Source organism: Oncorhynchus keta, chromosome 11 (genome assembly GCF_023373465.1).
Source record: "Oncorhynchus keta strain PuntledgeMale-10-30-2019 chromosome 11, Oket_V2, whole genome shotgun sequence".
Taxonomy (NCBI): domain Eukaryota; kingdom Metazoa; phylum Chordata; class Actinopteri; order Salmoniformes; family Salmonidae; genus Oncorhynchus; species Oncorhynchus keta.
Genome location: NC_068431.1, coordinates 23013695 through 23024553, shown reverse-complemented (window position 1 = coordinate 23024553; position 10859 = coordinate 23013695). Strand labels below are relative to the sequence as shown.

Genomic DNA, 10859 nt, shown 5'->3' with positions numbered 1-10859 from the left:
TGTTTATTTTCAGCGTGTGTAGTTTATAAAGTATTTAACTCAATCATCGGTGTGACCGCTCTAGGTCGTGGTTGTTATCGTTTGGGACCACACCGGTTATGGATCGCATGGATTAGTAGCAACATTGATGCGAACCTTTGACATACAAACGAACAAAACATCAGATAGTCAGACAGTACACCGGCAAGCCTCCTTTGTTGTCTGTGAACACCCCCCACATTCATACCCTCTGCACTCCTCCACTGGAAGATCATTCAGATTATAGCAAATCCTCTGACTGGGTTCTTTCTTGTAAATTGTTTCTATGAAGTTGCTGTTCAACTGCGCTGCCATTATTATTATTATATTATTATTAGAATAATATGAGGTATTCTGGTGGGGTTACCCCTGTGCTGTGATGTGGGTTTTATAGGGTGTGTAATTCCCTTTTCTCTCCACTGGCTATCTGGTAAACAGGCTACACTCTGGGCAGTCTCTTCTGCTGATGTGTGTGGGTCTGGTAGTGGTACTCCGCCTATTCTACTCTTTTCCTTTCAGCATAGTTAATGCCTGGCGCCTGAACAAAATCTTTATCTTTACCCCTCTCTAATAAATACCGCTACAGTATATTATGTCTGTTTTAACACATTTTAAAACAGACATATTACACAAGTGCTTCTGAAATTAATATTGAAACAAAAACCTGATGTCTGAGAGTCAAGAGAAACCTTATATTTTTCTTTTTTTTTCTTTCTCTTTTTTGCCAGGCCATCCAGCCACTTTGTGCGCCAGTAGTACATGTAATCAGCTAACTCATTTCTTCAAGGTGTGGGGGGTGGTCTTTGCCAGGAAAGAGATACTCTGTTAGTCCCTTGTAAACACATTCACAAATGTCTCACTCCAAGGTGTCTGCCTCTCTCTCTCTCTCTCCCTCTGCCAGATTCAGCTAAGCACCAGCACTAAGAGAGAAAGAGAGCGGGAGAGATGGACAGAGGGGAGAGAGCAAGCGAGAGAGAGACAGAGAGCTCCGAGAGAGCTGAGAGAGGTCAAGCATTAGAGGGAGAGAGCTGAGAGAGCAAGCAAGAGAGGGAAAGAGCTGAGAGAGCAAGCTAGAAAGGGAGAGAGCTGAGAGAGAGGAAAAGAGAGTAAGCAAGAGAGTGCGTACTGTATACTACAGGATACGCTGCCTTATCTATTTCCACGTCTGTATGCGTGTGAACCGAAGCAAGGAGTGAGCATTGGGAGTATCTTCTGCTTCTCCTTTCAGCCAGAGTGAGCATTGGGAGTATTTTCTGCTTCTCCTTTCAGCCAGGTGTTTATCGGGGTTGAACATTTCAATAGGAATGTCAGCTACAGTGTTGGCATGAAATGAAATGTAAAAATGCTTTGAGTCTGTCTTGGAGGTGGAACAGAGCTTGGAAACATAGGAGAGTGAACTGGATTTCATGGACTGAATTGGATTATACACAGCAAGAGGAACGCTGTCAGACTGGAGTTACAATTAAGACTTAAAGTAAGTTCTAATCGTCTCTCTTTGTCATGCCCTGGTCGAAGTATTTTGTGTTTTTCTTTATGTATTTGGTCAGGCCAGGGTGTGACATGGGTTTTTGTATGTGGTGTGTAGCTTAGTGGGATTGTAGCTTAGTGGGGTGTTCTAGGAGAGTCTATGGCTGTCTGAAGTGGTTCTCAATCAGAGGCAGGTGTTTATCGTTGTCTCTGATTGGGAACCATATTTAGGCAGCCATATTCTTTGGTTGTATTGTGGGTGATTGTCCTGAGTGTCTTGATGTCCTTGTTCGATGTTAGTGGACACAAGTATAGGCTGTTTTCGGGTTTCGTTTATTGTTTTGTAGTGTTTGTGTTTATTCGTGTTTACGTTGTTTGATTAAACATGGATCGCAATATACACGCTGCAGTTTGGTCCGACTCTCCTTCACCATATGAAAACCGTGACAGAATCACCCACCACAGGACCAAGCAGCGTGTCAACAGGCAGGAGCAGCCCAAAGAGGAGAAGCGCAATAAGGATTTCTGGACATGGGAGGAAATCCTCGACGGGAGAGGACCCTGGGCTAAACCAGGGGAATATCGCCGCCCCAAGGAGGAACTAGAGGCGGAAAAAGCGGAGAGGCGCTGGTATGAGGAGGCAGCACGGCGACGTGGAAGGAAGCCCGGGAATCAGCCCCAAAAATGTCTTGGGGGCTTACAGGGAGTATGGCAACGCCAGGTAGGAGACCTGCGCAAACTCCCTGTGCTTACCGTATCGGCTGGGCTAGATTGAGCGTCGAGCCAAATGCCATGAAGCCGGCTCTACGCATCTGGTCCCCAGTGCGTCTCCTTGGGCCGGCTTACATGGCACCAGCCTTGCGCTCGGTGTCTCCGGTTCGCCTACATAGCCCAGTACGGGCTATTCCACCTCGCCGCACTGGCAGGGCGACCGAGAGTATTCAACCAGGTAAGGTTGGGCAGGCTCGGTGCTCAAGAGCTCCAGTGCGCCTGCACGGTCCGGTCTATCCAGTACCACCTTCACACCCCAGCCCTCCGGTAGCAGCTCCCCGTACCATGCTTCCTGTGCGTGTCCTCGGCCCAGTACCACCAGTGCCAGCACCACGCATCAGGCCTACAGTGCGCCTCGCCTCTCCTGCGCTGCTTCCAGAGTCTCCCGCCTGTCCGGCGCTGCTTCCGGAGTCTCCCGCCTGTCCGGCGCTGCTTCCGGAGTCTCCCGCCTGTCCGGCGCTGCTGCCGGAGTCTCCCGCCTGTCCGGCGCTGCTGCCGGAGTCTCCCGCCTGTCCGGCGCCAGAGCCCCTCAGCCCAGAGGCGCCAGAGCCCCTCTGTCCTGAGCTTCTTTTCACTCCTGAGCTTCTTTTCACTCCTGAGCTTCTTTTCACTCCTGAGCTTCTTTTCACTCCTGAGCTTCTTTTCACTCCTGAGCTTCTTTTCACTCCTGAGCTTCTTTTCACTCCTGAGCTTCTTTTCATTCCCGAGCTTTTCATTCCCGAGCTTTTCATTCCCGAGCTTTTCATTCCCGAGCTTTTCATTCCCGAGCTTCCCCTCAGTCCCGAGCTTCACCTCAGTCCGGATCTGCTCCTCAGTCTAGTGGGGTTCTGGGTGAGGAATACTAGGCCATGGTTGGCGGCGAGTGTGGACTATCTAGGGACGCAAGGAGAGGGGACTAAGACATTTACTGAGTGGGGTCCACGTCCCACGCCGGAGCCGCCACCATGGACAGACGCCGACCCGGACCCTCCCTATTGATTTGAGGTGCCATCGGGAGTCCGCACCTTAGGGGGGGGTTCTGTCACGCCCTGGTCGCAGTATTTTGTGTTTTTATTTATGTATTTGGTCAGGCCAGGGTGTGACATGGGTTTTTGTATGTGGTGTGTAGCTCAGTGGGATTGTAGCTTAGTGGGGTGTTCTAGGAGAGTCTATGGCTGTCTGAAGTGGTTCTCAATCAGAGGCAGGTGTTTATCGTTGTGTCTGATTGGGAACCATATTTAGGCAGCCATATTCTTTGGTTGTATTGTGGGTGATTGTCCTGAGTGTCTTGATGTCCTTGTTCGATGTTAGTGGTCACAAGTATAGGCTGTTTTCGTTTCGTTTATTGTTTTGTAGTGTTTGTGTTTATTCGTGTTTACGTTGTTTGATTAAACATGGATCGCAATATACACGCTGCAGTTTGGTCCGACTCTCCTTCACCATATGAAAACCGTGACACACTTTCTTCATTGATGCCTCCTTTGTCCAAGTCCTTTATCACTTGGAGATGCTAGTGGTTAATCTAGTCAGTCTTTCAGTCTTGTGTTCATTGACGGGAGTGAGCTATAGTGTGTTCTCACAGTGAAGAGGGACACAACCATGTACAGGTGCTGAACTCCTCCATGTCTTCTGTGTTATTTTGTTGCCGTCACCAAAGGACATGTTGAAGACAAAAATATTATGTGTCATGGGTCTACAGTTAGCATCCTGAGTGTCATGTTCTAAACAGAATAAATTATTTCCCTACTGAAAATTTAGATTTGGTTTCTTCTAAATATTGTGTTTCTTTGTAATAACACTGCAAACACATTTAGAGCTAAACGTGTTTAAAATGCATTTTCAGTTTCAGCAAGTTTATTGCAAATAGATTGAAAATATAGATTTGGTGTTTACAAATTCAGCAAAAAAAAGAAATGTCCCTTTTTTCAGGACTGTCTTTCAAAGACAATTCGTAAAAATCAAATAACTTCCCAGATCTTCATTTTAAAGGGTTTAAACACTGTTTCCCATACAATTAATGAACATGCACCTGCGGAACTGTCTTTAAGACACTAACAGTGTCCCAGACATGCTCAATGGGGTAGGCATTTAAGGTCACAGTAAAGAGAACTTAGGACACTAAAGAGGCCTTTCTACTGGCTCTGAAAAACACCAAAAGAAAGATGGACATGGTCCCTGCTCATCTGTGTGAACGCACCTTAGGCATGCTGCAAGAAAGAATGAGGCCTGCAGATGTGGCCAGGGCAATAAATTGCAATGCCCGTACTGTGAGACACCTAAGACAGCGCTACGGACAGCTGATCGTCCTCGCTGTGGCAAACCACATGTAACAACACCTGCACAGGATTGGTACATCCGAACAACACATCTGCGGGACAGGTACAGGATGGCGACAACAACTGCCCGAGTTACACCAGGAACGCACAATCCCTCCATCCGTGCTCAGACCGTCCGCAAAAAGGCTGAAAGAGGCTGGACTGAGGGCTTGTAGGCCTGTTGTAAGGCAGGTCCTCACCAGACATCACAGGCAACAACGTCGCCTATGGACCAGACAGGACTGGCAAAAAGTGCTCTTCACTGACGAGAGGCGGTTTTGTCTCACCACGGGTGATGGTTGGATTCGTGTTTATCGTCGAAGGAATGAACGTTACACCGAGGCCTGTACTCTGGAGCGGGATCGATTTGGAGGTGGAGGGCCCGTCATAGTCTGGGGCGGTGTGTCATAGCATCATCGGACTGAGCTTGTTGTCATTGCAGGCAATCTCAATGCTGTGCGTTACCGGGAAGACATCCTCCTCCCTCACGTGGTACCCTTCCTGCAGGCTCATCCTGACATGACCCTTCAGCATGACAATGCCACCAGCTATACTGCTCGGTCTGTGCGTGATTTCCTGCAAGACAGGAATGTCAGTGTTCTGCCATTGCCAACGAAGAGCCCGGATCTCAATCCCATTGAGCACGTCTGGGACCTGTTGGATCGGAGGGTGAGGGCTATATATTTTATATTTGAGGTTCTTCAAAGTAACCATCTTTTGCCTTGATGACGGCTTTGCACACTCTTGGCATTCTCTCAACCAGCTTCACTTGGAATGCTTTTCCAATAGTCTTGAAGGAGTTCCCACATATGCTGAGCACTTGTTGGCTGCTTTTTCTTCACTCTGCAGTCCAACTCATCCCAAACCATCTCAATTGGGTTGACGTTGGGTGATTGTGGAGGCCAGGTCATCTGATGCAGCACTTCATCTCTCTCCTTATTGGTCAAATATCTCTTACACAGCCTGGAGTCATTGTCCTGATGAAACACAAATGATAGTCCCACTAAATGCAATCCAGATGGACGGCGTATCAGTGCAGAATGCTGTGGTAGCCATGCTTGTCAAGAGTGCCTTGAATTCTAAATACATTGCTGACAGTGTCACCATTAAATCACCATCACACGCAAGCTTCACGGTGGGAACCACACATGCAGATATCATTCGTTCACCTACTCTGCGTCTCACAGACACATCAGTTGGAACCAAAAATCTGAAATTTGGACTCATCAGACCAAAGGACAGATTTCCACCAGTCTAATGTCCGTTGCTTATGTTTCTTGGCCCAAGCAAGTCTCTTCTTTTTATTGATGTCCTTTAGTAGTGGTTTCTTCGCCACAATTTGACCATGAAGGCCTGATTCACGCAGTCTTCTCTGAACAGATGTTGAGATATGTCTGTTACTTGAACTGTGTGAAGCATTTATTTGTGCTGCAATCTGAGGTGCAGTTAACTCTAGTGAACTTATCCTCTGCAGCAGAGGTAACTCTGGGTCTTCCTTTCCAATGGCGGTCCTCGTGAGAGCCAGTTTCATCATAGCGCTTGATGTTTTTTGCAGCCTCACTTGAAGAAACATTCAAAGTTATTTAAATTTTCCCCATTGACTGACCTTCCTGTCTTAAAGTAATGATGGACTGTCGTTTTTCTTTGCTTAATTGAGCTGTTCTTGTCATAATTTGAACTTGGTCATTTACCAAATATATATCTTCTGTATACCACCCATAACCTGTCACAACACAACGGAATTGCCCGCGCCTCGTGAGTTTCGATTTGTTTACTAAACGCGTAAACAAAAGGTGGTGTTTGGACATAAATTATCGAACAAATCAAACATTTATTGTGGAACTGGGATTCCTGGGAGTGCATTCTGATGAAGATCATCAAAGGTAAGTTAATATTTATAATGCTATTTCTGACTAATATTGACTCCAACATGGCGTATATCTGTTTGGCTTGATTTGTCATCTGAGTGCCATACTCAGATTATGCTTTTTCCATAAAGTTTTTTAAGAATCTGACACAACGGTTGCATTAAGGAGAAGTTGATCTAAAGTTCCTTGTATAATAGTTGTATCTATTATCAATGTTTATTATGAGTATTTCTGTGAATTCGTGTGGCTCTCTGCACAATCACTGCATGTTTTGGAACTACTGAACATAACACAGCAATGTAAAATGAGATTTTTGGATATAAATATTCACTTTATCGAACAAAACATATATGTATTGTGTAACATGAAGTCCTATGTGTGTCATCTGATGAAGATCATCAAATGTTAGTGATTCATTTTATCTATATTTTTGCTTTTGGTGACAACTCTCTTTGGCTGGAAATGTCGCTGTGTTTTTCTGTGACTTGGTGGTGACCTAACATAATTGTTTGTGGCGCTTTCGCTGTAAAGCCTTTTTGGAATCAGACATTAACGAGAATTTTATCTTTAAAATTGTGCCTAATACTTATATGTTTGAGAAATTTGATTTATGAGATTTCTGTTTTGAATTTGGTGCCCTGCAATTTCATTGGCTGTTGTCGAGGGGTTCCACTCCCAGACAGATTAATTGAAATGCATTCCAGGTGACTACCTCATGAAGCTGGTTGCGAGCACGCCATGAGTGTGCAAAGGCAAGTGGTGGCTATTTTGAAGAATTTAAAGTATAAATTATATTTTGATTTGTTTTTAAACTTCTTTGGTTACTACATGATTCCATATGTGTTTTTTCATATGTTAGCTTCGTAGAAATCCAGCCCGGGCCCTTAATAGTCAGTTAATAAGGTCTATCAGTTTATTTAAGTTCCTAACTTCTGATGGAACGGAATTGTTATGTTTTTCCTTCCCCAGTCAATTTTAAACTTTCTGTGGACCTTTTGTTAAGATGGATGAACATTATTTAAACCGAGCATCCATTTTTGTAAGGAACATCATAATCCCTACAATCCTACATGCAAACGGAATGGTCTTTCTTGTTCAGGTGTTCCAGAAGCAGTTATCAGAATTTTGTATTGGTGTCAATCCTCTGTAAACTCTGCCTACTATACTCTTTGTAAAAAAGTTGCTAGGTCGAACCATATTGGGTTCTTCAGCTTGTCTCCATAGGGGAACCCTTTTTGGTGCTAGGTAGAACACTTTGCAGGTTAAACCTTTTTATGGTCACTTGTTTTATAAATAAGAATATAATGTTTCAATTGAACAATTCTACATTAAAGTGGATGCTACCATGATTAGAGATAATCATAAATGAATTACGAGTTAGAAAGTTAGAGGCACAAAGATCGTACCCCTGTTACCAATAACAGGGGAAGTAACATTGGGGGGTATGATATGTATGCCTCACACTTTCTCACTCATCATTATTCACGATTCATTCATGTTTATCCTTAATCATGGTAGCAATAACAAATACAATTAAAAAGCTTATTCAGATTCAGAAGGGATCTATGTAGAATCCTTCCAAAGAATCATCAAAGACCACTTTCTATCAAACTGTTCTTAAGATAAAAAAGCCTCTAGGTAGAACCTTTTGCCTTACAAAGAATGCTCGTCTTCCAAAAAGGGTTCTTCAGATGAAAACGGTTCTTGGTAGAAACCTATCCCTCCGCAAGAATCTCCATTGAAAGTGCTTTTTAGTCCAAGACTAGGCTTAATCTGTGTCCAGGAAACCTCCCCATAGTGTTTTTGTCATAGGCCTAACTAATGTATATTGCTTTAGATTAGAAGCATCATGGACTTTCTAAACTCCTTCTCTCTAGGCTATTGTAAGGCTACTGTACAATGAGCTATTGATGTGTGTTCAAAACAAGTGCTTTTGATTCTGTTCTACTGAGGTAGTGCTGCCTGAAATTCAAAGCCATCTTTCTGAGGATGATCAGAGAGGTATCTCCAGCCTTAAGCAGAGGGAATTCTGCATAAGCAATACACAGAGCAAGGGTTGTGCTTAGCTACTTTTGTCATACTACCACAGTAGCAAGTAGACTCTTAAATCTCTCTTTCTCTCACTCTCGCTCTCTCACCATCTTTCTCTGTGTAGTTTTTCACAGCCAAAACACAAATGGAATCCAACTGCATAAATCTATATTTATTTGTGTTATCTACGCTAACCTGCCTTAAAACCACTGAGCAAATTTATAAGAAGTGACTACTATAAGTAAGGAAGTGCTCCTTATTTTGTCCTTCTCTCTTGTATTGGTTTTATTTTCCCAGTTAAAACACATTAAGTCTAGTCTTGGATTGAAACACACTAACCAGTTATCCTTCAATGTCAGAAAGAAACGTTCAACTGCAGGGGCTTCTGAACCCAATTGAATCCGCTGTTAGAGACTGACAGGTTCCATGGTATGTTTACATTTATAGGAACTCTCCTGGGACTGGAATCTCTACACAGCAAGAGAGAGGCAGTACTGCATGCTGTGGATTAAAAACATGGGCTATGAAATGTCTACATACTCTTTATGTATTAGGGTTTTGTTGTACAGTTTACTGTAGGCAATCTGTAGGTATGTAATCATTCATCCAATATCCAACCATCACTAATCTCATCACGTCCATGGCAAGACATGTGTAAAATCTCATTTAATTGATTGTGTGTGACATGGGTTTGTCTCCTTCTTTCACACATTTCACTCATATTCTGTCTCATATTCAGGTTCTGAGACATAGAATAGACGCGAAGCTAGTGATCTTTGATGGATTGTTCCATATGAATTCACTTCTGTATGTACAGTCCCTTCGAAAGGTATTCAGACCTCTTCACTTTTCCACATTTTGTTATGTTACAGCCTTATTCTAAAATTGATTAAATAAAATAAAAAATCCTCCGCAATCTACAACACATAATACCCCATAATGACAAAGTGAAAACAGGTTTTTAGGAATTTTGGCAAATTACTTAAACATACCTTATTTATATAAATATTTAGACCCTTTGCTATGAGACTCGAAATTGAGCTCAGGTGCATCCTGTTTCCATTAACCATCCTTGAAAGATTTCTACAACTTGATTGGTGTCCACCTGTGGTAAATTCAATTGATTGGACATGATTTGGAAAGGCAAACACCTGTCTATATAAGGTCCCAAAATTGACAGTGCATGTCAGAGCAAAAACAAAACCATGAGGTCGAAGGAATTGTCTGTGGCTCCCTGAGACAGGTTTGTGTTGAGGTGCAGATCTGAAGAAGTGTTCCAAAAACAATCTGCAGCATTGAAAGTTCTCAAGAAAACAGTGGCCTCCATCATTCTGAAATGGAAGAAGATTGGAACCACCAAGACTCTTCCTAGAGCTGGCCAAACTGAGAAATCGGGGCAGAAGGGCCTTGGTGAGGGAGATGGCCAAGAACCCGATGGTCACTGACAGAAATCTAAAGTTTCTCTGTGGAGATGGGAGAACCTTCCAGAAGGACAACCATCTCTGGTTGACTGGCCATAAGGAAGCCACTCCTTACGATAGCCCGCTTGGAGTTTGTCAAAAGGCACCTAAAGACTCTCAGACCATGAGAAACAAGATTCTCTGGTCTGATGAAACCAAGATCTTTGGCCTGAATGCCAAGCGTTACATCTGGAGGAAACTTGGCACCATCCCTACGGTGAAGCATGGTGGTGGCAGCATCATGCTGTGAGGGTGTTTTTCGGTGGTAGGGACTGGGAGACTAGTCAGGATCGAGGCACAGATGAACAGAGCAAAGTACAGAGATTCTTGATGAAAACCTGTTCCAGAGCGCTCAGGACCTCAGACTGGGGCGACGGTTTACCTTCCAACAGAACAACTACCCTAAGCACACAGCCAAGACAATGGAGAAGTGGCTTCGGGACAAGTGTCTGAATGTCCTTGAGTGGCCCAGCCAGAGCCCAGACTTGAACCCGATTTGAACAAGGCCCTTCTACCCCGATTGCTCAGTTTGACCAGGCTCTACGGACAGTTCCTTCAACCTCTTGGCTTGTTTTTTGCTCTGACATGCACTGTCAACTGTGGAACCTTAAATAGACAAGTGTGTGTGCCTTTCCAAATCATGTCTAATCAATTTAATTTACCACAGGCGGACTCCAATCAAGTTGCAGAAATATCTCAAGGATGATCAACGGAAACAGGATGCACCTAAGCTCAATTTCGAGTCGCATAGCAAAGGGTCTGAATACAGTAAATAAGGTGTTTTTGTTTTTTGTTCTTTATAAATTTGCAAACGTTTTTGAACCGGTTTTCGGTCATTAAGCAAATTACGTGTCAAACTTATTCCACGGAGGGCCAAGTGTCTGCAGGTTTTCGCTCCTCCTTTGTACTTGTTCGATGAATTAAGGCAACTAATTAGTCAAATACTCCCC

General features: G+C 43.9%; 1 protein-coding gene across 2 annotated transcripts in view; it reads left to right on the top strand.

Moving 5' to 3' along the window:
- The first annotated feature begins 967 nt into the window (after positions 1 to 967).
- The window catches only part of LOC118389946 (galactosylgalactosylxylosylprotein 3-beta-glucuronosyltransferase 1-like), a 47497-nt gene continuing 37605 nt past the window's right edge, over positions 968 to 10859 (top strand). Inside the window, exon 1 of one of the 2 annotated variants that reach the window (XM_035779967.2) lies at positions 968 to 1492. The gene's annotated coding sequence lies outside the window, so the exon portion shown is untranslated. The remainder of the gene's footprint in view (positions 1493 to 10859) is intronic. The other variant, XM_035779966.2, reaches the window with a different exon arrangement.